The 25,571-nt window shown below is 48.0% G+C and overlaps 1 pseudogene; it reads right to left on the reverse strand.

Moving 5' to 3' along the window:
- Window positions 1–25,571, reverse strand: part of LOC138442943 (epididymis-specific alpha-mannosidase-like) — a 43,889-nt pseudogene that overhangs the window by 11,774 nt on the left and 6,544 nt on the right.

Below are 25,571 nucleotides of genomic sequence, written 5' to 3' on the forward strand. Positions count from 1 at the left end.
TGACAGCTATGCGGTCACTGAGTGAAGTCCACACACTTGGCTTGGAGGAGAGCTGGCTGGACCCACCAGAGCCCACTCAGCATCAGACCCTATCTGTGTCCAGGACTGGATTCCACAGAGGAGGGCACACAGGCTTCAGTGCAGGCTCCTGGGGATACAAGTAGAGAGTGTATCATGCCTGCAGAGGCTTTGCCTTCGTTAGCCAGGCCCCATTATCCTAGATGCCAGCAGGGGGATACCTACTCCTTCAGGAGGTCATCAAGCCAGGACATCGTGGAAGCCTGTCACACTGGTGCTGTCCCCATGTCACTTGCCAGGGCCTTCAGTTAACCCTTCATCCTCTTCTCCGGACCCTCACAAGTACGGATTATGAACACATCTCAGGGCAGAGGCATAGCCCTCTGGGAGATGCGACCTCATTTCCTGAGATTCCGCACACAGGAAATGCCAAGAAGAACTCAAAGTCACACTCCATTCTCACTCCCTTAGGTTAGGACTGGTGGCATGGATACGCCGGGGATAAGGGAGGAATGGGCTCAGAGCCTTGCACACATGGGTTTGCGCTGTCGCCCTGGGTGTGGCCTACACAAAGGCACAGCTATGCGCTTGCATCCCAGCTGGCCCTGTCTGGCAGCAGGGGTTGAAGAAGTGCCATGTCTGTGCTCCTTTGCGGATTTCTGTAGGGTTCTTGTGGCCAAGGAAAAAGAGGTCTTGGAGGAGCGCCCTCCTGAGCTCCTTAGAAGAGGGGAGGAGGAAAAGAACCCTTTCATTAGTCTGGCACCCAGGCCTTTCTCATCTGACCCCAGGCCCCCACCCCTGGCTTCCTTGCATAAGAGGTCCTCTCAGTGCCATGTTGAGACTTGCAAGTCAAGCCCCACTATGAGAGACATTCCCAAGCCATGCACCTGATGATGGATGTGTATCTAAAAATAGGAAGAACTCATATTGTTGTTGTTGTTCAGTGGGATAATACATGTCCAACTCTCTGTGACCCCATGGGCTGCAGCACAACAGGTTCCCCTGTACTCCACTTTCTCCCAGAGTTTGTTCAGATTTATGTCCGTTGAGTCAGGGGTGCTATCCGAGCAACTCACCCTCTGTCACACCATTCTCCTTTTGCCTTCAATCCTTCCCAGTATCAGGGGCTTTTCCAATGAGTTGTTTCTTCACATCAGGTGGCCAAGGTACTGGAGCTTCAGCTTCAGCATCAGTCCTTCCAGTGAATATTCAGGGTTGATTTCCTTTAGGATGGACTGCTTTGATCTCCTTGCAGTCCAAGGGACTCTCAAGAGCCTTATCCAACACCACAGTTCAAAAGCATCAACTCTTTGGCACTCAGCCTTCTTTATGTTCCGGCTCTCACATCTGTACATGACCACTGGAAAAACCATAGCTTTGATATATTTTGGACTTCCCTGCTGGCTCAGATGGTAAAGCATCTGTATATAATGCAGGAGACCCAGGTTCGATCCCTGGGTCGGGAAGATGCTCTAGAGTACTCTTCTTGGAAAATCCCATGGACAGAGGGGCCTAGTAGGCTAGAGTCCATGGGGTCACAAAGAGTCAGACACTACTGAATGACTTCACTTCTACTTCTTCTTGATATATATGGACCTTTGTTGGCAAAGTGATGTCTCTGCTTTTAATACACTGTCTAGGTTTATCAAAGCTTTCCTTCCAAGGAGTAAGCATCTTTTAATTTCATGGCTGCAGTCACCATCACAATGATTTTGGAGCCAAAGAAAATCAAATGTGTCATTACTTCCATTTTTTCCCCTCCTATTTGCCATGAAGAGATGAGACCAGATGCCATGATCTTAGTTTTTTGAATGTGCAGTTTCAGGATGGCTTTTGCACTTTCTTCTTCACCCTCATCAAGAGGCTCTTTAGTTCCTCTTCGCTTTCTGTCATTAGAGTAGTATCATTTGCACATCTGAGGTTGTTGATATTTCTCTCAGCAATCTTGATTCCAGCTTATGATTCATCCAGCCCAACATTTTGCAAGATACACCCTGTATGTAAGGTAAATAAGCGGGAGACAATATGCAACCTAGATGTACTCCTTCCCCAGTTTGCAACCAGTCCATTGTTCCATATCCACTTCTAACTGCAGCTTCTTAACCTGCATACATATTTCTCAGGAGAAGGATAAGGTGGTCTGGTATTCCAATCTATTCCAGAATTTTCCACAATTTGATGTGATACATAGTCAAAGGCTTTAATGTAGTCAATGAAGCAGATATTTTCCTGGAATTCCCTTGCTTTTCTATGATCCAATAACTGTTGGCAATTTGATTTCTGGTTCCTCTGCCTCTTCGAAACTGAGCTTGTACATCTGGAAGTCCTTGGTTCGCTTATTGCGGATGTCTGTCTTGAAGGAATTTGAGCATAACCTAGCTAGAGTTGGTGCAAAATAATTGTGACTTTTGCATTGTTGAAATTTGCTGTTTGATACTGGAATATATTCTTTAATGAATGAAGTTATATGTCATTTCAATGTGCATTTCTCACTTTATGCTTTTCTGCTAATGACATTGCTTCCTGTTTGTTTTATATTTATTTAGGCTACAGAAATGATGTTAGATAAAAAGCAAATGTCAACGATTTTCTTATTTGAGTTCAAAATGAGTTGGAAAGCAGCAGAGACAACTTGCAACATCAACAATGCATTTGGCCCAGGAACTGCTAACAAATGTACAGTAATGTGATGGTTCAAGAAGTAGATGAGTGTCTTGAAGATGAGGAGAATATTGGCTGGCCATCGAAAGTTGACAACAACCAATTGAGAGCCATTATTGAAGCTGGTCCTCTTACAACCAGGTGAGGAGTTGCCAAAGAATACAGTGTTGGAAATCTATCATCATTCAGCATTTGAAGAAAATTAGAAAGATGAAAAAGCTTAACAAATGGGTGCTGGCAACCCACTCCAGTACTCTTGCCTGGAAAATCCCATGGACAGAGGAGCCTGGTAGGCTACAATCTATGGGGTTGCAAAGAGTCGGACACAACTGAGCAGCTTCACTCACTCATGAGCTGACCAAAAATTTAAAAATCAGCCTTTTGAGTCTCATCTTTTCTTATTCTATACAACAACGATGAACCAATTCTCAATCGAATCATGAAGTGTGGCAAAAGTGGATTTTGTTTAACCACCATCAACAGCCAGCTCACTAGTTATCCGAGAAGAAGCTACAAAATCTTCCCAAAGCCAAACCTGCACTAAAAATGAAAAGTCATGGTCACTGTTTGGTGGTCTGCTGCCCATTTGATCCACTACATCTTTCTATATGCCAGCGAAACCATTACACCAGAGAAGTATGCTCAGTAACTCTCAAATGCTTCCACAACCAGCAGGAGACAGAAAATGCTTTCCAAGAGTTCCTGATATCCTGAAGCACAGGTTTTTATGCTATAGGAATAAACAAACTTCTTTTCTTATTGCCAAAAATGTGTTCATTGTAATGATCCCTATGTTGATTAATAAAGATGTATTTGAGCCTAGTTATAATTATTTAAGGAGCTTCCCGGGTGGCACTAGAGGTAAAGAACCCACCTGCCAATTCAGAAGATGTAAGCCACGTGGGTTAGATCTCTGGGTTGGGAAGATCAAGTGGAGGAAGGCTCGGCAACTGACCCCAGTATTCTTGCCAGAAGAATCCCACGGACCGGGGAGCCTGGCAGGCTATGGTTCATAGGGCCAAAAAGAGTTGGACATGACTGATGTGACTTGGCATGCATGCACGCACATAAGGGATTTAAAATCCACTGTCTGAAACCGCAAATACTTTTGCCCCCAAAAAACGAATTGTTTTTGAAATGAGCACAGTTGTACAGTAGCTGGAACATTCTTTGGCATTGCTGCTGTTAGGGACTGGAATGAAAACTGACCTTCCCCAGTCCTGTGGCCACTGCTGAATTTTCCAAATTTGCTGACATATTGAGTGCAGGACTTAAACAGCATCATCTTTTAGGATTTGAAACAGCTCAGCTGGATTTTCATTACCTCCACCAGCTTTGTTTGTAGTAATTCTCCCTACGTTGAAAGAACTTTTACAACTCCATAATAAAGAACTACCCAGTTTTGAGACGGGCAAAGGATCTAAAAACACATTTCACCAGAGGAGACGCACAAATGGCTAACAGGCCCATGGAGAGATGTTCAATGCCTGTAGTTCTCAGGGCATGCAAATCAAAGTCACAATGAGATGCCACATCATATCCACTAGCATAGCTATATCCAAAAGGCAGATAGACCCAAGTGTAGGTGGAGATGTGCAGAAATTGGACCCTCACACACTTGGATAAGAATGCAAAATGGTGCAGCAACGTGGGAAACAGTCCAGCCATTTCACAAAGAGCTTAACATAAGAGTTTCCTGTGACCTAGTAATTCCACTCCTAGGAACTAACCCAAGAGAAAGAAAAGCTTTTGTCCACACAACATCTTGTACATTCGTATTCACAGCAGCCTTTCTCACCATAGCCCCAGAGTGGAAACCACCCACATGCTCATGAGATGAGGACTGGACAAATGAACCAAGGGATATCTGTCAGAGGAATATTATTGGGCCCTGAAGAGAAATAGAGTTTCACTCACACTGCATTGTGGATGAAACTTGGAAAAGTCAGGAAGATAGACAGCAGGACATGAGTTCTCCTGGGAGGCAATGTGTAGGGTTGTGGCTTAGACGTGAGGCATCTGAAGGTGGGCAGGGAGGGGTTGGGAGCTGAAGCTGGTCTTTCAGGGGTTCTGCAAGAGGGGCATGGGGCCTGAGAAGGTGGGCGGGAAGGGGTTGGGAGCTGGAGCTGGCCTTTCAGAGGTTCTGCAGAAGGGGCATAGGGCTCTGATGACAGCTCAAGCTGGCCTGCAGACTCCACCTTTCCCAGCCAGACACTGGGACGGGGTAGCACTCAGAACCTGCTGGGGTGAAACCCCATTTCTGCTGCTCCCCCACACTCTCTGCAGTCTATCCTACCTCTGTGCCTCATGCCCTCTCAAGAAGGACTTGTGGGCTGACTGGAAGACTGAGCCCCATCAGGGGCAGGGGTGTACTGGTCTGTTCTTTCAGACTGCTGACAGATGACGGGGCTGAGCTCCAGGTGACACTCACTTCACACCAATGCACCCTGCCTTCCTCCCCTTCTCTGTCTGCCTCTTCCTTCTCTTTCCTTACCTCACTTTCTGCCAGATACTCCCCCAAGCTTCCTGTCCACTCCCCCCACCCACAGACTTCTGCTTTGTTAGGAGACCACATCAGGAAACAGATGTGGATGTGTTGGACAAGAAGCTGAAGAGGAATAGAAACTGCCTGGGATGAAACCTGAGCATGCACACGGAGGCTTCAAACTCTGGGGAGACTTTCCTGGGCTCAGCTGCCAAAGAGTGCTGGTGAGTGAATAAATACTTGAGGGGATGAATGGATGGATGGGTGGATGGATGGATGGAAGGATGGACGGAAGGATGGGTGAATGAATGGGTGGATAGGATGGATGGATACTTTGACGGATGATGGACGGAAACGTGCAGGGTTAGGTGCATAGATGAGTGGGTGGGTGAGTGCGCAGATGGATGGGAATGTGGGTGAATAGATGGATGTTTGTGGCTCTGAATATTAAAAAGTAGATAATACGACTATTACCAATTCCCAGGATGTGATCTGCAATGCCCCATTTTCCGTGAATCAAACTCTGGAATAAGCAAATTCAAGAACGGCTCTATGGATCTGGCCTAGATTCTCGCTACTAAACATACACCTGATTGCACTGCAGGGAGCTTCCCCACCATCACACTGTCACCCTGTAGCTGAGGAAATGGAGACCCAGGAAGGGCATTACTTGCCCAGGTCCCAGGGTCCTCCTGGCCTCAGAGGCAGCAACAACTGCACCTCACCTCTCCCAGATGCTGTGCATCAGGTTGGTGTCCTTGTCTAGGAATACGGTGTAGCAGTCATTCTTCACAGGCACTAGGCTTCCGCCCACCTGCTTGCCACTTCTCCTGAGTCTAAGTCCAAACCGCCTGGAGCTGGCCAAGGAGGTCACAGGCTCCCCAGTGTCCTCCTGGGGCCTCCTGCTGGGCTGGATGCTGTAGTGCCTGTAACTGAGTCCTGGGATCATGGTCAGCACGTGCAGGTCATAGGCAGAGGGCATCTCCTTTGATCTTTGGAACTGAAAGGCATGAGGGACAAGATGAATGATGGATGTCAGATATGGAAGATGCCTTAGTCTCCTTGGAAACCCTGGGCTTACACACCTGGTGAATGGAGTGCTTGCTCTGCACAGAGATAGCTGGGTCATCCATCACTGGGCTGAGCTGCTTTCCTCTCCTGCATCTTCTCTGCACAACAGAATCAGTCCTCGTCCCCCTTCTTCCTTCTCCAGCAGGGCTGCAAACCACCTGCCCTCCTCCCACACTCCTTCCTGTTCCTGCCTCTGAGCCTTTGCTCATTCTGTTCCCTCAACCTGGAAGCCTCTTCCTTGGAGGGTGGGCTCTTGTCTCTTAATCCTCCAATTTCCCTGAGGAGGGAGGCTTCCAGGTCACCCCTGCAGGCCTTTCTCCATCTCCACATCATCGGATTCAGGCAAGGGAATTGGGTGACACCACTGAATCCACGTGGGGAGTGGGGGATGGGGCTCACTCGATAGGGCACAGATGTCATCTCTGGGTCCTGTGGGGAGGATTTACAGAGCTATGAGCAAGTTCATGTTGCTTCTTACAGCCTCCAGCCTGGCCTTTCTCTGAACTAGCAGACACCCTGTCCCCACCCCACACGCCATACCTTTCCTGAAGGTTTTCCTTCACCACGCTTATCATCTGTCCCTTTCTACACTTTCTTATTTTCTTCCTGCCTGGATCCCCCACTAGAATAGGAGCCCCCCGAGGGCAGGGACTTTTGTCTACTTGGTTGTTAAAGTTTCTCCAGTGCCTAGAGTAACGCCTGACACATAGTAGGTGCTCAAGAATATTGAAGTGCATTGACACTTAGAGAGTGCTGCCTTTGGGTGGGGAGGGGGATGTTTTGTGTTGGGTCAGCTCAACCCACCCCCTCCCCACACCTGACCACAACAGAGGAATCTTCCTCTGCTGTCTCAGTTAAGGACTGCTGCCCTGGCCAACAGGTCATCACTCCGTACTTCAACTCTCTATATCTGTGTCTGTTCCTTGAATTCCATGGGGACTTCAGTGTCAGGGACAAGCACTCAGCTAGGGGCCACGCCAGAACAGACATGCAGTCGTGTTTACTGAATGGCTGACTAATGGCATCACCTCCTCCACCTCATCTGGGAAGGGCTGGCTGGGTGACAGTAGGGTCACCTTTAGACAAGTCTAGCTCCAGGTCTGGGAAGGCCATTGGGAGGGACAACACAGGATGTGGGTGCCTTAGAGAGGTGGTTGGGCCCTACCTGTAATACAGCACCTCCATAAAGATGCACATTTAGGACTTCTGATGGACTTCTCATGCAAAGCGGATATTTTCCTGAGAGCATATATGCTCTCCATGTATCCCAGACCACTGTGAGACCTTATAGGGTAAGCACAGCAGAAGGGACTTCTGGTCAACTCAGATGCCCAAAGCCTAGGGTCAGACCCCTGGGTGGATCCACTGACCCTGATGGTGACTCACCCCATGACACTGTCCTCACGGTGAGGGCAGCATGTCCCATGTTCCCTTTAGACACCCTATGTCTGGGGGCCCCGTGCAGAGCAGGGGCAGCAACAGGGCATGCACCATAGGCCGGGTGTCCCCCTCACCTGTGCAGGCACAGGGTGGCCTGACTCGTCTGTGATGCTGACATTGGGGAATTCCACAGTCAGGGTGATGATGGTGGTGACCGTCCAGGCCAGCGGGTTGTAGACCACTGCAAAGTGTCCCCCAGGCTCTGGGCCTGCACACAGAGAACAGGCTCTACTGACTGCTGGACCTGACCCACATCTCATCCCTGGTGCCCCTTGGAGCAAGAGAAACGGAGGCAGGTGAGCCTGGCCTGCAGAGTCCAGAGGGAAGGGCAGGCAGACACATGGGCTCCCACATGCAACTTCCTCCTCATCTGTTCAGGCTGTGTCCTGGATCCCAGGTGGGGTGGGGGAGGCGTCGCTCCAGAGATTAGCTCCTCACTCATCTCTTCCTGTCAGCCCACTTTACTGGTGAGGACACAGGTCCAGAGCAAATGGTCAGCTGTCCAAGGTGACCCGTGTCTTAAGGCATGGCTCCAAAGCTTGAGTGCTTGGCAATGTAGACAGAACTCTCTGGACCTTGGAGGATCAGGGTCAATCACCAAAGTCAGCACTGGAGCACTCTTTGGTATGAACCTGGATTCCCTTTCCACTCCTTCCCCACCCCATATGCCCCAGGCTATGACCATGTTTGATGACTTCTGGATCGGGCCTCCGCCCATGCAGTTCCCATGGCTGGATGCCTTTCTGGGGTCTCCACCTGCCCCTTCCTTGGGGAGCTGCCCCCGTGAGCTCATGGGAATGGCTGGCCTCACCAGACACTGGAAGGACCCAGTTCTACCTCCATTTCTATGCCCATCATCCCCTCCCCACCCCAGTCCCTATGGACAGGATTCCAGTCTGCTGCACTCCTGACCCCAGGGCTCTTCCAGAGTCTGAAGGTAAGATGGGACTGTACACAGAGCATAGGGCAGAGCTGGGCAGGTGAGGGGAGGGGCAGGGTGGGGAGGGCACAGTGAGAGAGAGCAGGGTGAGTGTGGACCCTGGGAAGGTGGGCGGCCCACATGCTCCTGCAGGGACAACAGTTGTCTCTGTTGGCCCAGGATTTTCAAGGATGAAGCCTGTCAGCTTCAGGCAAATGGAGTGATACTCACTCTCCACCTGTGAAACCCTCATAGACAAAGAAGCTAGTCACATGGCCGCCCAGATGTGATGTGCCTCCAAGCAGAGCTCAGGAGGGAGTGCAGGGGCCAGACTGGCCAAGGTCCCTGAGAAAACTGCATGCAGTCTGCAGAGCTGGGGAGCACTTGGCTAAGGGTCCCAATCCAACCTGTCTGACCCTGGGCAGGGCCATGAGCTGTGTGTTGTGCATGGGTCCTCAGCTATGAAGTGAGGACAGTGACCATTTCAGCTTTCAGGATGTGTGATTCCTGTTAAGTCGCTCAATAGTGTGTGACTTTTTGAGACCCCATGGACTGCAGCATGCCAGGCCTTCCCATCTCTCCATCTCCTAGAGCTTGCTCAAACTCATGTCCACTGAGTTGATAATGCCATCCAACCGTCTCATCCCCTGTCATCCTCTTCTCCTGCCCTCAGTCTTTCTCAGTATCAGGCTCTTTTCCAATGAGTCAGCTCTTCACATCAGGTGGACAGACTATTGGAGTTTCAGCTTCAGAATCAGTTCTTCCAAAGAGTATTCAGGGTTGCTACCTTTTAGGATTGACTAGTTTGATCTTCTTGAGTACAAGGGACTCTCAAGAGTCTTCCTCAGCACCATACCATAGTTCAAAAGCATCCATTCTTTTGCACTCTGCCTTCTTTATGGTCCAGTTCTCATATCTGTACATGAACACTAGAAAGACTATAGTTTTGGCTATATGGACCGTTGTCAGCAAAGTGATGCCTCTGCTTTTTAATACCCTCCCTAGGTTTGTTGCCGGGAGCCAGTGTGAGGAATCCCGCCCGTGACAAGGTCATGAGGAAGGAAGCTGACATACGCAAGGCGTGCTCAGACTTCAGGGACCCCTCTGGAAATTCCTAAGCATGTACCCCAATAAAAATCTGCCAGCTTTTGTGCTCTGCTTTTCCACTCTTCTGACATTTTCTGGAAAAAGTCAATTCAGGGCTTTAGTCTTCTGCATTTGAAAGAGTGTTTCAATCCAAAAACCCCTCTGATGGCTTTCTAGCCTGCCTGCAGGACTCGTACAGCTGCGCGTGTGAATGTTTGAGGCCTCCTGACAGCAGGAGGCACAGGAAGCTTAAAACATCCTAGGAATGTAGGAGCTTCCGAGGAGTCAAAATCTTTAGAATAGGACTGATTAAAGGTTTCATTTGTTGAGTCAATATTTGCTGCCAAATTTTCACATCCTTTAGTTGTAGATATAGTTAGAAAAACAAGTAGTAGACCTTGTATTAGCAACATTAGATCTTTGAGTTAAGTACCTTCTTTGTTATATCCCACTGCACCTTTATTCTATAGAGATGTAACTTTAATGTTAATGCTTTAAGGAGATGTAGATTAAAGAAAAACACTTCAGGGGAAACAAGATTAACATTCATTAAGGAAGAGAGCCAAAAAGTGTTAACAAGCCTCTTGGCCAGAAGATAATGTAAATCACCTGAGACCTTTTGTATACCAAATGATGTATAGAAAGAGCCTGAGCTGCGAACGCTACATAATCTTGTGTTACCCATTGATCTCTGTGTTTTATCAAAAGTATAAAAGGCCTTCTGAACAATAAAGGATGGGGCCAGCTTCGGGGGCCAGGGGCCGGGGGCCAGCTTCTTGGACCAGCTTCTCTAACTAGTCTCCCGGCCTGGTTTCTTGGGACTCTGGTTCCCCCCGTGTCTCTCTCTCTCTCTCTCTTTCTTCTTCTCTCTCTTTCCCTCTCTCTGCTCTTTACTTTAACTTCAGGCTGAATCTCCATCTGGGGCGTGGAGGCTCGCCAGGTCTACTTACTTGCCCTGGCTGTTAAGACCTGCGAGAAAGGGAGCTTAAGGCGAGGCACCCTTAGATATTCAAGCGGGCGCCGGTGGCCCTACGTAGATGGTGCAAATTCCTTGTCTGGAATTTTATTGGCCTTCCGCGTAAACCAAGCTATTCAGCCCTCTTCCTCCACTTAATCTTCTTACTACACTATAGTTTCTTAATCTAATCTTACTTTAATAAATAAACAAGTCTTTCCACGCCGACGCTGTCCACCCTTCGAATTCCCTGGATCCACCGGGGCTGGACCCCGGCGGTTTGTCAAGGCTTTTCTTCCAAGAAGTAAGGGTCTTTTAATTTTATGGCTGCAAGTCACCATCTGCAGTGATTTTGGAGCCCAAGAAAATAAAGTCTTCCACTGTTTTCATTTTTCCCCATCTATTTGTCATGAAGTGATGGGACCAGATGCCATGATCTTCATTTTTTTTGAATGTTGAGTTGTAAGCCAGCTTTTTCACTTTCCTCTTTTACCTTCCTCAAGGGGCTCTTTAGGTCCTCTTCACTTTCTCCCATAATGGTGGTGTCATCTGCATATCTGAGGTTATTGATTTTTCTCCTGGCAATCCTGATGCCAGTCTGTGCTTCATCCAGCCCAGCATTTCACATGACGCATTGTGCATGTAAGTTACATACGCAGGGTGACAGTATAGAGCCTTGATGTGCTCCTTTCCCAATGTTGAAGCAGTTCATTGTTCCATGTCCGATTCTAAATATTGCTTCTTGACCTGCATGCAGGTTTCCAAGGAGGCAAGTAAGGTGGACTGGTATTCCTATCTCTTGAAGAATTTTCTGCAGTTTGTTGTGATCCACACTGTCAAAGGTTTTAGTGTAGTCAATGAAGCAAATGTAAATGATTTTCTGGCATTCTCTTGCTTTTTGTGATCCAAGGGATGTTGGCAGTTTGATTTCTGATCCCTTTACCTTTGCTAAATCCACCTTGTACATCTGGAAGTTCTCCATTCACATACTGCTTAAGCCTAGCTTGAAAGATTTTGAGCATAACCTTGCTAACATGCAAAATCAGCACAACTGTGTGGTCATTTGAGCATCTTTGGCATTACTGTTCTTCGGGATTGGTATGAAGACGGACTTTTCCAGTCTTGTGGCCACTGCTGAGTTTTCCAAATTTGATGGCATGCTGGGTGCAGCACTTTAACAGCATTATCTTTTAGGATTTAAAAGAGCTTAGCTGGAATTCAGTCACCCCCATTAGCTTTCTTCATAGTAATGCTTCCTAAGGCCCACTTGACTCACACTCCAGGATGCCTGACTGTAGGTAAGTGATCACACCATTGTGGTTATCAGGTCATTAAGTGTTACATTAAATTGTGCAAACAATATGTTGGCAACATCCAGAATGTGTTAGCATTTTTTCCTCCCTCTAGGAACAACAGCCCTTCCTCAATCATAGAGAGGAAACAGGGCTCAGAGAAGTGAAGGCACCTGCCCAGCTCACACTGAAATGAGGGCCTCCACTGAATGGGACTTGAGTCTGATGTTCAGGTATCCTGGTCCATCCCCTGACCCTCAGGCTCTCTTCTCAGAATGGGGCAGACGCCTGCCAGGGCCCACTGTGCCCCTAGGGGCCTCACTTACCCGAGTGGGCTGGAGACCTGTCCTGGATGATCGAGGCCATCAGCTTGTGCACCCCTTCCATCCTGGTGCTCAGGTTCTCTACAAACATGTCACCAACCTTGACAGCATGAGTCCCAGTGATGGCATCATGGTGCTGGACCTGGGCCCCCAGCAGAGCAGAGCAAGAGTGGGGTCAGGCCGGCCTCTGCTCAGCACCTGCTGTCCTGATGCCCACTGGGCCCTGACTCCCCTTCCCTCTCAGCAGGTGCTGCTGGAGAATTGGGGTTTTCTCATCTGTAAAGTGGACCTGTAGTGACCATGGACTGGGAGGTGTGCTGGGTTGGGAAGGGGGAAGCACACAGCCCAGGAGGGTCCAACCCTATCCTGTCTCTACGAGGCACTGCGTTACCTCGGAGACCACCCAGCGGAGCTGCTGGAACTGCTGCAGGCCCCAGGCCGGGTCCAGGAACCGGTGGGGAGCCAACAGCACGTAGCGTGTGAACATGGACTCCCCGGCATACAGCAGAGCGCTGGCTCTCCTCACCAGCCCCTTGAGACCACTTCGGGAGGCGTAGAATCCAGCCCAGGCATGAAATAAATCTAGGAGCAAAGGCCAGGAATGGGTGTGAGGTCCTGCCCACAGAGGCCCCTGAGCCCCATCTGGGAAATGCTGAGGAAGATGAGGTCAGAGATGGATCTGCCTGGGTTCCCGTAGATACAGTCTAGGCCTGGGATGATCTCAGGGTTCCTGGTCCAGCCAAGTTAGCAATGGTACAAGATCCCTGGAAGGCCTGGGCAGCTGGTAGCATCAGGCGGGGCTGGGGCAGGCCTGGAGAATCCCAAGTGCTGAAGGACTGTGGCAAGGACAAGACACCCAGTGTGCACCTGGGCCCCTGGAATGGCCTGTGGGGAAAGGCCCTGGAATGGGGGATGATGGCAAGACCCAGAGGGAAGGGCTGGAGTGTGGCAGCCCTGTATACCTCTGAGGACAAAAGAGATCCTTTGCTGGCCTGCATCTCAGTAGGTCCCTCTGTCTGCCTATCAGGAATGAATGGCACGGGGGTGGGAGCTGGCATACCCCTGGAGCTACTTCCCTGACCCTGGACAGAGTTCAAAGCAGGATTGGGAGGAAACATGCCAAGCACATGAGGTCTGAGCTGTCTCTCAGCAAGTGTTTCATCTCCCACTCTTCTCGACTCCTATGGCTTCTGCAGACTGTGCTGTGCCTTCACTTCAAACACTCTCTTGCTGAGTGCTCCCGGTTAGGCCCTAGGGCTGGGCAAAGGTGGCTGGGTGGCAGGGCCTGGTCAGGGTCCCTGGGCTGCCCTGGCTCATGGAGTCCTGGCCACAGTCTCTCCCCACACCCACACCCCCTAGCTCCTCTTTCTCTGCAAAAGGGAGCAGGACAACAAGGATCTTTGAAGGATTCTGGCATTGTATGCAGTAAGGGTTTCAGATGTTCAATAATTTCACCAACACCGTCCCCCGCAGATGCCCTGAGCAAGGGCTGGACTGGGCTGTGGAGGGCATTTCTGTCTCCCCAGCTGTCAGTGGGAGGCTGTGTGTGCATAATTCCTGTCTGGCTTACAGATAGAGGAGCTGGACCTTCTAGAGGGTCCGCTTGGAGGTGGGTAGGGCTGGACCGGGAAGAGGCACTGATGCTGGGCTTCCTTCAGGGCATCAGGCCCTGGGCTAGCTTCCTCAGCATGGAGTGCCCACAGCATGTCCAGGATGGCGCCTGGCCTCCCAGGATGGAGATGCTGCTGTCAGTGTTAACAGCTGCATCTGCTGAGCCCTGGCTCTGGCCCAGGCACTAGGCTAAGGGCTCTCCTCATCTCACTTCATTCTCACACTGGATGCGCTAACCAAGATGAACGTCCCTGCTTTCCTGACACAGAACGGTTCCACGGTGCACACAACCCACCACAAGGCTCAGTCCATGACCTTTCACCCTGAGCCTTGCCGGCCACAGCCAAACCCGTCCTGGCCTCCAGGACACGGGTTTGTGGGAGACAAGGTCCCCCAATAATGCCTCTGTGGCAATAGGTGAAAAGTGGGACCCTGAGGGGAAGAGGAGACAGCCGATCGAGACTTAAGGTCAGGAAAGGCTTCCTAGAGGAGGTGACACGCATGCATGCATGCTCAGTCGTGTCCGACGCTGTGGCCCCACGGACTGTAGCCCACCAGGCTCCTCTGTCCATGGGATTTCCCGGGCAAGAATCCTGGAGCGGGTTGCCATTTCCTCCTCCGAGGGATCTTCCCTACCCAGGGGTCCAACCTGCATCTCCTGTGTCTCCTGCATTGGCAGGTGGATTCTTTACCACAAGCACCATGTGGGGATCAGAGGAGGTGACACTACAGAACAATTGGGACTTTGCAGGAAGAGGAGGTGGGCACGGGCCAGTCCTCTGGCAGCACTGCAATAAAAGGCAGAGACGGGACCTGCTGCGTGTGGACAGCGTGAGAGGCTCCGGGAGCTAGGAAGTGGGCAGTGTGTGGAGGGTGTCAGGCAGGAGGGTCAGGGCCTGTACCTCCCCCAGAGCCCCTAGCAGGCTCCAAGCAGAGGCCTGAGCAGGCACTGAGTTTGGGGGCCCCTTTCCTCCCTGGCACTGAATCCCTCCCTGATCCCCCACCAGAGGCTCCTACCTGAGGAATAAGGCAGGAAGTCTTGGTGGTCTCGGACCTTCTAGGAGAGCTGGTGAGCATGCACAGCCTGGAAGTAGTTGCCCAGCATAGCGTACTGCACCGAGATGCCGTGCTGGTATGTGAACTTGTTGACCTCCTCCATTACACGGTCCATGTTGGTGAATTGCAGTGAAGCATTGAAGAACTGCCTGTCACATCCCTGCAGGCCCGGGGACAGAAGCAATGCCCTGCCCTTCTGGGTGCAGAGCCCAGCCTGCAGGGGGAGAGCCCCTCCTATCCCCATGACCACCCGCACTCCCCACGGCGGGCATGAATCCCAGGCCCTGTGCTGGGGTGTGTCTGCCTCTCTGCCATGTTGAGGGTGTTTCCCCGGCACTGGTTTGTCTTACAGCTGCAGCTTTGGACCCTTTCACAACATTCCCCAATTCTGCACACTCTCTAGGGCCACCTTTGGCTGCCAAAATCTCATCTCTTTCTCTATAAGACTTGTGAAATTCCGCATGAGAGATGATTCAGGTTTTGGCTTTCTGTGTCTGATTGACTTCACTTCCTGACTGTTTCTTAAACCCCAGCACATTACTAGATATTAATAACCTTAATTATGGTAAGATACTAAACGTGAATAAAAAGGATAATGGCTTACTTGAATTTACTGACCTTAATTACATCCTCTGAAAGATGCCAAAGTATAAAAACCAATAAATTCTTGGAAATATATAATCTAAACTATGCATAAATAGAAAGAATGAACAATGGATTCCTAGTAATAAAATTGAACCTGGATTCAGATACCTCTCAAGAAACCAATGATCAACTCTCAGTGGAAATTTCTATCAGCTATTGAAGAAGAACTGATACACATTCTTGTTAGTCTGTCCCATAAACTAGAACTGGACAGAAAAGTTTCAATATAATTTCTTGGTCAAATACAAGGCCAAGATCACCCTGACATGAAACTAGGCAAAGAAGCCTCAATATCTCCCAGGAACATAGACACGAAATCAACAACACATTAGCAAAACAAATTCAAATACATGAAGACAATATTATACCATCTTCAAGCAGGATTTATTCCAGGAATGCAGGGATTGTTCAACATCCTCAAATCAATCCATGTACTACAGCACACTAAGAAAATGCAAGATAAAAATTGTATGATCATCTCAACAGATGCAAAAAAAGCATATGACATAATTCATCTTCCATTTATGATAAAAACCCTCATCAAAGTAGAACTGAATGGAAAGTATGTCATCATTTGAGAGATCTTATATGACATCTGACAACTGACATCAATTCAAGGATGAAAAGATAAAACCTATTCCTGTGAGATCATGAAAAAGACAAGGGTGATCCCACTCACCACTTATTTAACATGGTTTTATAAAGCATAGAGAGTAGCAAATAGGAAAGGAAAGACATGTAAATTGGAGCAGAACCAGTAAAATTCTCACTAATGGCAATTATAATGGTGTTATAGAAATAAAGATCATATAAAACCCGAAAGACAAATCTTAAATGAATAACAGCAGTAAAGTTGCAAGATAAAAATATCAATACACATAATCACCTGCTCTGGTGTTCCCACACACTAATAACTGATCATCAGAAAGAGAAATGAAGGAAACAATCCGATTTATAGTTATATCAAAAAGGTAAAATACCTAAGAATACATTTCATGGAGCAGGTGACAGCCCTGTACACTGAAAACTAGATGACATGGTGATGATAGAAATGGAGGAAGACACAAGTGAGTGGGAAAACACTCTGTGCTCACGACTGCAAGAAGAGGGCCTCCTTTTCCAAAGCCATCTACAGATTCAATGCAACACCTATGAAAATTCCAAAGACGTTTTTCACAGAAAGAGAACAACCAATCTTTAAATTTGTGAGAACCACAGAAGACTCTGGGTAGTCAGAGCAATCTTTAGTGGGAAGAACAAAACTTGAAACACCGTGCACCCTGATTTCAGACTTCACGGCAAAGTCACAGCAAGCCAAATAGTCTGGCACCAACAATAAAAGATACAGATGGATCAATGGGATAGAATAGAGAGCTCAGGAACAAAGCCATGTGTGTATGGCAATTCTATTACAGCAAAAGGGCAAGAATATAAACTGGGGAAAGGACATCTTCTACCAGAAACAGTCTGGTGAAAACTGAACATCCTCATGTGTAGAATGAGGTGGGACCACTGCCGGACACAGTACTCAAAGAGTAACTCAAGTTAAGCAAAGACTTGATTGTAACTCCTGGAACTATAAGGGCTTCCCTGGTAGCTCAGCTGGTAAAGAATCCACTTGAAATGCAGGAGACTCTAGTTCAATTCCTGGGTTGGGAAGATCCACTGGAGAAGGAATAAGCTACCCACTCCCATATTCTTGGTCTTCCCTGGTGGTTCAGCTGGTAATCTGTCTGCAGTGCAGAAGACCTGGGTTCAATCCCTGTGTTGGGAAGATCCCGTGCAGAAGGGAATGGCTACCCACTCCAGTATTCCGGCCTGGAGAATTCCATGGACTGTGTAGTCCAAGTGTTCACAAAGAGTAGGACACGTGAAACTATAAAACCTCCAGAAGGAAGTGTAAGCAGTAAATTCCTTATCACTGGTCTTGATGATGAGTTTTTGGATGGGTACCACGTGGAAAGGGATAAACAAGCACGATCAACAAGCAGACTACATCAAACTAAAAGCTTCTGCACAGCAAAGAAACACCATAAATAAAGACAGCCTAGGAAAGGAGAGAAAATATTTGCAAGTCATAAATCTGAAAAGGGTTAATATCCAAAATATATAAAGAACACACACAAATCAGTAGTAGTAATGCAAACAAGTCAGGTAAAAAATGGACAGAGTTCTTGAAAAGACATTTGTCCAAGGAAGACATGGAGATACCAACAGATGGGAAGAGATGCTGAACAAATAAAATTAGACAGAGGTACAACCTCACAACTATTAGGACAGCTATTGTTTATGAGAAAAGAAACAACTCACGTATGTCAGGATAAGGAGAAAAGGAGACATTCATGCGCTGTTGGCCTGAATGTAAATTGGCCCAGCCATGATGAAAACAGTATGGAGAGTCCCCCCAAAATTAATAAAAGAGCTGATTCAGCCATCCCCTCTCTTCATACTTATTCAAAGGCAACGAAAATACTATTTTGAAAAGACTTTTGTATCCTCATGTTCACTGCAGCATCATTTATAACAGTCAAGGCGTGGAATCAACCAACCATCAATGGATGATCAGATCAAGAGAACGTGCTTTACGTACACAGTGTTATTCACCATCAAAAGAGGAAATCCTGCCATTTGCAACAACATGCGTGGAACTTGAGGGCATTATGCTCAGGGAAACAGTCAGACAGAGGAAGATGAAATACTGTTGGTGTCATGCATATGTGAATTAACGGAAAAGAGAAAACATGTGAAAAATGGGTTCATGTACAGAGAGAACAGATTGGTGGATGCCAAAAACAGGAGGGTAGGGTGGATGCATGATAGAGGCCGTAAGGTACAAATTGCCCTCTACAAAGTTACAAGGTTGTAAGGTTGTACTGCACAGAGTGGAGGCTGTGGTGAGCCATACTCTATTATTGAATTGAAAGTTGTTAAAAGGTAAATTTTAAAGTTTGTATTATAGAAAAAAATTGTGTAACTATTTGTGGTGACAAATATTAACGAGATCTTTGTAGTGATCATATTACAATACATATATATGCAAACATAAAAGTGAAAGTCAAAGTGAAGTTGCTCAGTCATGTCCGACTCTTTGCAACGCCATGGACTGTAGCCCACCAGACTCCTCAGTCCATGGAATTTTCCAGGCAAGAATACTGGAGTGTGTTGCCATTGCCTTCTCCAGGGGATCTTCCCAACCCAGGGATTGAACCTGGGTCTCCCGTATTGCAGGCAGATGCTTCACCGTCTGAGCCACCAGGGAAGCCTCATAAGCATACATACATACATATAATTCTTGAGACAGTAAACATTTCATTGTTTTTTTTTAACTGGCAGCCTGTCAAGCTGCCAAATATTAATATATTTTGATTTAAGTTATCATATCAGTTTTCCTGTTTACCTAATATATACAATTTTGTTCAAAAGTTATTAATATTTGCTCATATATACTGGAGTAGGAAATGGCAAACCACTACGCTATTCTTGCCTAGAGAATCCCATGGACAGAGGAGCTTAGAGGGTTACAGTACACAGGATCACAAAGAATTGGCCACAACTGAGTGACTAACACACACACACACACACACACACACACACTCATATATTAAAAATAATTTAACTCCCCCCCCCCAAAAAAAAGAGACAGTTGTACGCAAAGAAAGCAGGCTGTATAGCTTTTCTGATGGCCTGAGCACAAATTCCACTTTCCTAGCTGCCCTGCTAAGTACCTGTGTGGCGTCAGAAAGATTCCCTAACCTCTCTGGCTCTTGGTTCCTTATGAGTAGCAGATAGGACACTATAGGGCCTGCCCCTGTGCCCAGTTGGGCAGAGAAAATGGGGGAGACTCATGCATCCCATAGAAGAGTACCAGGCACACATTGGGTGCTCCATACAGTTTAGCTGTGACAACAGTGGTGACTGGGTGTTGGGCACTGTCCCCTGGGGGTGTCTTTCCCTTCTTGACCTCAAAACCAGCCTATGAAGCAGGTCCTGTCATCATCCCCATTTCACAGATGACAAAAGTGAGGCCCAGAGGGTCCCAAGTCTCACAGCCCCTGAGTAGGGAGCCAGGATTCAGGCCCAGGCCTCTGCTGCCAGCATTGAGAAGGAGAAAGGAGGGGAGAGCTGGGGAGAGGCTGGAGCCTGCGTCGGGGAGGGGATACCTCAGAGGTGGAGGTGGTGGGGGTGATCCAGAGTGGGGGGAGGAGATGGTAGACTGGGTGAGGACTTGGGAAGGAGGACGGAGCCGGGGCTGGGATGGCCCATTGCCTGGATGGACACTGGCCTGGCTAACACTGAGCACCAGTCCCGAGTGGACCCATGTGCTGAGATCGGACGCATGACAGCACACCCTGGGCAGAATTGAGGAACCAGGGCCTGGTTGGGTCCCCAACTTACCCAGGGCCAGAGGAGGTGTGGTGTCTGGAACCAGGTGGCTCATTCCCCCACGTAGTACAACATGGCCTCAACAAAGGACTGGAGACTTTTCTGAGTGACAGGTAATTGCATGTTGGGGTACCAGCCATCCGCAGGTGGATGTGGGAAGATGGGTTCACCATCCCAGTAAAATCCTTCACTGAGAGAGGGAGAGGAGTATTAGGGGGCCCAGCCCTGAGAAGAGCAGCAGCCCGAGGTCTGGGAGACAAGCAGAGCTCAGCAAGGTCAGAGCATCGGAGCTTCTGTTGCAGACAGGGTGGTGGTAGGCAGATGAGAGCTATGTGGACAGAAGGTGTCACATTTCAGTCCTGCAGGACCTTGGCCACATTACCCTGAAAGGCCCATGATTTTTCAGCTGTTCTGTGGAGCACACACCCTCTGCGCCCCAGTTCTTCCACATGGATCAGGTATGATTTGTGTGATCATTCATTCTTTAGGGTTAGCCATCAAATCTTATTCCAAGAACCCCGAGCAGGGCTGTGACCTAAACGACGCAAGTGAGATATTCACCTTTGCACAAAACTTCGCACTTGCAAAAATCTCAGTATCACCATGATGAGATTTTCACACTTTTGAAATAAAATATAATGAAAAAAACATCATGATGAACAGAATCACAAAATTCTATACAAAGATAGAGCAGTAGCACAAAATCCTCAGACTCCAATATAGCCCGGGAGGCTCTGACCCCAGGAAGGAACCTCAGGGCTCTGGACAGCCGCTGGTGAGGGTCTCGCCATTCATGCTGGGCAGCAAGGAATCACATAGGGGGGCCCATTGACCAGCCCACAGGAATGACCAATTTGAAACACTGTGAACCTCAGTCTCCTGATCATAGAATGTATGAAGATCACTAAGAGGACTGAGTGAAAGTACTGGTGGAAAAGCTGAGAAGCAGTGCCAGGTGCAGAGTGGAGCCCAATGTCAGTAACCTGCTAGTGAGTCCCCCCAGGTTCTTCTCCAAGCTGCCCCTTCATCCCACTTCCCCTGTTCATGAGGGCTCAGCCCCTGCCCACAGCCTCGCAGGCACAGAGGGCAGAGGGGACTGGATGTAGAGCTGCCCACAAGACAGCCCACAGAGGGGCTGAGGACACAAAGGCCTTGATACTGCCTCCAGAGCTCAGTGCAGCTGCCCCATGGCTGCTACTGTGGGACCTTGGCTGCACGTCCAGGCCACAGTTGTTCTTTCTGTAAGATGGGTGCTCAGTGTGTGCCCTCAGGGCTGGCCATGAGGGGCGTGGCTGAGGTGGTCCAAGGAGGGTGCTGGGACGGGGACTGGCCAGAGGCAGGTGCTCACGAGCAGTAGCCAAAATGGTCCAGGACGTGTGTGAAGATTTCCTGCTGTGCCGACAGGGATCTGGACCCTCGCCACACGAACTGCAGCTGCTGCAAACCCGGAGGGATGGAGTGAGTGCCCGGGGGCAACATGGCTTCCAGCTCCCCCCCTCCAGGCCCCGCCTGAGTTTCATCGCTCACCACCCCCACTGCTCTCAGAGGTTCCGGTCAAGATCCTCCTCTGCTGCCCCTTCCTCAAGGTTCCCCCTGACCTCCCAAAGCCACAGGAGGCAGAGGAATCAGCCCTCCAGATGCTGCCTATCTGCACCTTCATCTGACCCTCCTCAGGGCAGGACTCTCTGCCAGGGCCTGCCAGCCAGGCTGTCTGTAACTCGGCTTGAATGTCCCCAAATATTGTGGAGCTCATTATGGATCATTATAGGTGCAGAAGTGTTTTTCAGTTCTGATGGTTAGAACGTGGATGAGTAGATGCAGCTCACGACTCACCTGGTTAATCTGCATGGCCTCCTTCAGGTCGTAGTCAATCCTGGAGATAACATGGGCATTGAAGCCAGCCAGGGCAAAGAGGGTGGGGGTCGTGGCAGATGCACCAAATGGGTCGACCTGCCAGGAGAATTGTGGTCGAATCCCAAATGTTTCATAGAGAAAGCTGTGTCCTTCTGCAAAGAGATAAAGCTCCTCAGTGACTGAATGGTGGCCCATCACCCCCTCACTCTCTCAGGCTTCGTGCCCTTCTCCAGGGCTGAAATTCTATTCCAGACCAAGCAGGGTCTTGGTGAAACAGATACAAAGTCAAATGGCCCATTCCAGAATTACCTAAATATTCATCTATTTATTCATGATTTTCATGGCATCCCTATGTGCAGAGATCAAGGTGACTGCAGAAGTCCCCAGATTTGAGAATCTATTGGTTAAACTTCCCAAAGATGCTCCTGAAATATAATACCTGAATACTCTGAGCTGGGGCTAAATTCTGCATGTTAGGATGAGAGAACAAAGCCTCAATGAATTCAAGTGCCTGGTGCCAAGTCAAACTGCCCTTCACTGACGAGCTCACCAGTCTGGGACACTGGCTCTGGCCCAGAAGATTCCAGGGTTCTGGGGCAAAAATGAGATCAGATTCACAAACAAGGCCCAACCAGGAGGTGGGTGACTGCTGGGAGGCTGGGGGGAGCCTGGAGTAGACTTGGGGTCTGGTGCAGAGGAGGTGATGAAGTCCACCAGGTGGCTGGACTGGGGGCGGGCTCTGAGGACTCAGGGACCAATGGGAGCAGCAGATGGTGTGTATGAAACAGAGGAGACCAAGAAGGAGTAGCTGGAGAGGAGGGGGAAGACCTGGGGATGGTGGGTCTGAGATGAGGGGTCAGTAAACTGTGTAGAGCACACCCTGACCCCAGATGGTCTGTCTGAGGAGGGCAGGCCCAATGGGTGTTGATTTGGTGGCCCCTAATTCCACATTCTATTCTTGTCTGGAGAATCCCATGGACGGAGGAGCTTGGTGGGCTACAGCCCACGGGTCGCAAAGAGTCAGACACAACTGAGCGACTTCACTTTCACTTTCACTTTCAATTCCACATTCAGTCTTTACTTCATTCAGGGAACACAAACCCAGTCTAAAGGGATGACTTATCACTAGTCTCATCGGTCATGGCAAGATCATTCACATCTGCCAGACTTTAAACACAAAAAACAAATATTAAAGGCAGCAAGGGGAAAGCAACAAATAACACACAAGGTGTTTCTCATAAGGCTAACTGCACATCCTTTACCAGAAGCTCTGCAGACCTGAAGGAAGTGGCAGGATAGACTTAAAGGGATTACAGGAAAAAACCTGCAACCAAGATTACTCTACCCAGCAAGGACTGCATTCCGGAAAAATCAAAAGCTTTCCAGACAAGCAAAAGTTAACACAATTCAGCAGCACCAAAGCAGCTTTACAACAAACGCTAAATGAGCTTATCTAGACAGAAAACACAAGAGAAAGAATAGACCTAAAAGAAACCCAAAACAAGAAAGTAAATGGTAATAGGATCACAGGTATCAATCATTACCTTAAATGTAAATGGACTCAATGTTTCTACAAAAAGATAGGGACTGGCTGAACTGATACAAAAACAAGACCACTGTGCATGCTATCTACAAGAGATCCACCTCAGACCTAGGGACACACACAGGCTGAAAGTGAGGAGCTGGAAAAAGATACTCCACACAATGGAAATCAAAAGAAAGTGAAAGTAGCAATACTCATATCCGATAAAATAGACTTCAAAATAAAGCCCTTTACAAGAGACAATGAAGGATCCCACATAATGAGCAAGGGGCCAATCCAAGAAGAAGCTACAGCAAGTATAAGTATATATGCACCCAACAGAGGAGCAGATCAATACATAAGGCAAATGCTAAAAACTGTTAAAGGGGAAATCAACAGTAACACAATAACAGTGGGTGGCTTTTATACCCTACTCACATCAATGGACAGATCATCCGGACAGAAAATTAACAAGGAAACAGAAGCTTTAAATGATACATTGGACCCTTTGGACTGTTTCATCCAAAAGCAGTAGATTTCACATTTTTCTCCAGTGCACATGGAATATGCACAAGATAGACCACGTCCTAGGTAACAAATCAAACCATGGTAAAGTTTAAAAACCGAAATCATTTCAAGCATCTTTTCTGACCACATGCTATAAGAATAGATATCAATTACAGGGGGAAAAATCTATAAAAACACAAACACATGGAGGCTAAACAATATGTCTTGAATAACTAAGAGATTACTGAAGAAATCAAGGAAACATAAAAAAAACCTAGAAGCACATGACAATGAAATCATGACAACTCAAAGCCTATGGGTTTCAGTAAATGCAGTGCTAAGAGGGAAGTTTACAGCAAAACAAGAAACAAGAGAAAAAGAAAAAAACAAGAAACAAGAGAAACATCAAATAAACAACCAAATCTGACATATAAAGCAAATAGAAAAAGAATAACAAAAAATACTCAAACTTAGGGAAGAAATCATACATATCAGAGCAGAAACAAATTAAAGAAGAAATGAAGGCGGTAATAACAAAGATTTAAAAAAAAACTAAAAGATGATTCTTTAAGAAGATAAACAAAACTGACCACCCATTAGTGAGACTCATCAGGGAAAAAGGTGAGAAATACAGAGACACATATACCCCAGTTTTCACTGCAGCACTGTTTACAATAAGTAGGACATGTGAGCAACCTGATGTCTGTCAACAGATGAAAGGATAAAGATGCTGTGGTACGTACATATGATGGACTATTACTCAGTCATAAAAAAGTGCATTTGAGCCAGTTCTGATGAGGCGGATGAACCTAGAGCCTATTATACAGAGTGAAGTAAGGCAGAAAGAGAAAACCAAACATATATTAATACACATATATATGGCATCTAGAAAGATGGTACTGATGATCCGATTTCCAGAGCAGCAGTGGAGATGCAGACATAGAGAACACGCCTGTGAACACAGAAGAGGAAGGAGAAGGTGGGACGATTGAGAGAACAGCACTGAAACATATACATCACCATATGCAAAATTAGATAGCCGGTGGAACTTTGCTGTATGATGCAGGGAGCTCAAATTCAGTGTTCTGTGACAACCTAGAGGGGTAGGAAGGGCTGGGTGGGTGGGGAGGGAGTTTCCAGAGGGACCAGACATATGTATGCTCATTAATGTTGACATAAGGCTGAAATCAATGCAATATTATAAATCAATTAACCTCTAATCAAAAATAAAACTTTTTAAAAGACATGCCTGAGAAGCCATGCTACAGCAGCAGAAGGTCACAGGCCTGTCCTCTCCTAACAAGATCCTGCCCATTCTGACCCCTACCTGAGAAATCATCTTGACCTTAGACTGAGCCCATGTTGACCTCCTTGCTTCATTCTTCCTGTCCAGAGCCTGACACTCAGCAGGGGCTCAACAAAGGTGAAGAGGAGGGAATGGATCCAGGACCAGCGAGGTGTGGTCCAGCATGACCCGCCCATAACATCAGAGAAATATGACAGACTGTGGATACAACCACACGTGGTGGTCCAGGGAATCAGGGATGGCGGCTTGAAAAGGCCCCACTGCAAGTAAGATGTACACCCCTGCCCCTACACACACACACACACACACACACACACACACTTGGGGGCACAAGTTACACAGCAGGACCAGATGGGCCCGGCTAGAGTCATTTGACTGCTGGCTGCATGGACGTCCTTACAGCTCTCTGTGCCTCAGTTTCCTCACCCTGAAAACGG

The sequence above is a fragment of the Ovis canadensis genome, chromosome 6, assembly GCF_042477335.2.
Source record: "Ovis canadensis isolate MfBH-ARS-UI-01 breed Bighorn chromosome 6, ARS-UI_OviCan_v2, whole genome shotgun sequence".
NCBI lineage: Eukaryota > Metazoa > Chordata > Mammalia > Artiodactyla > Bovidae > Ovis > Ovis canadensis.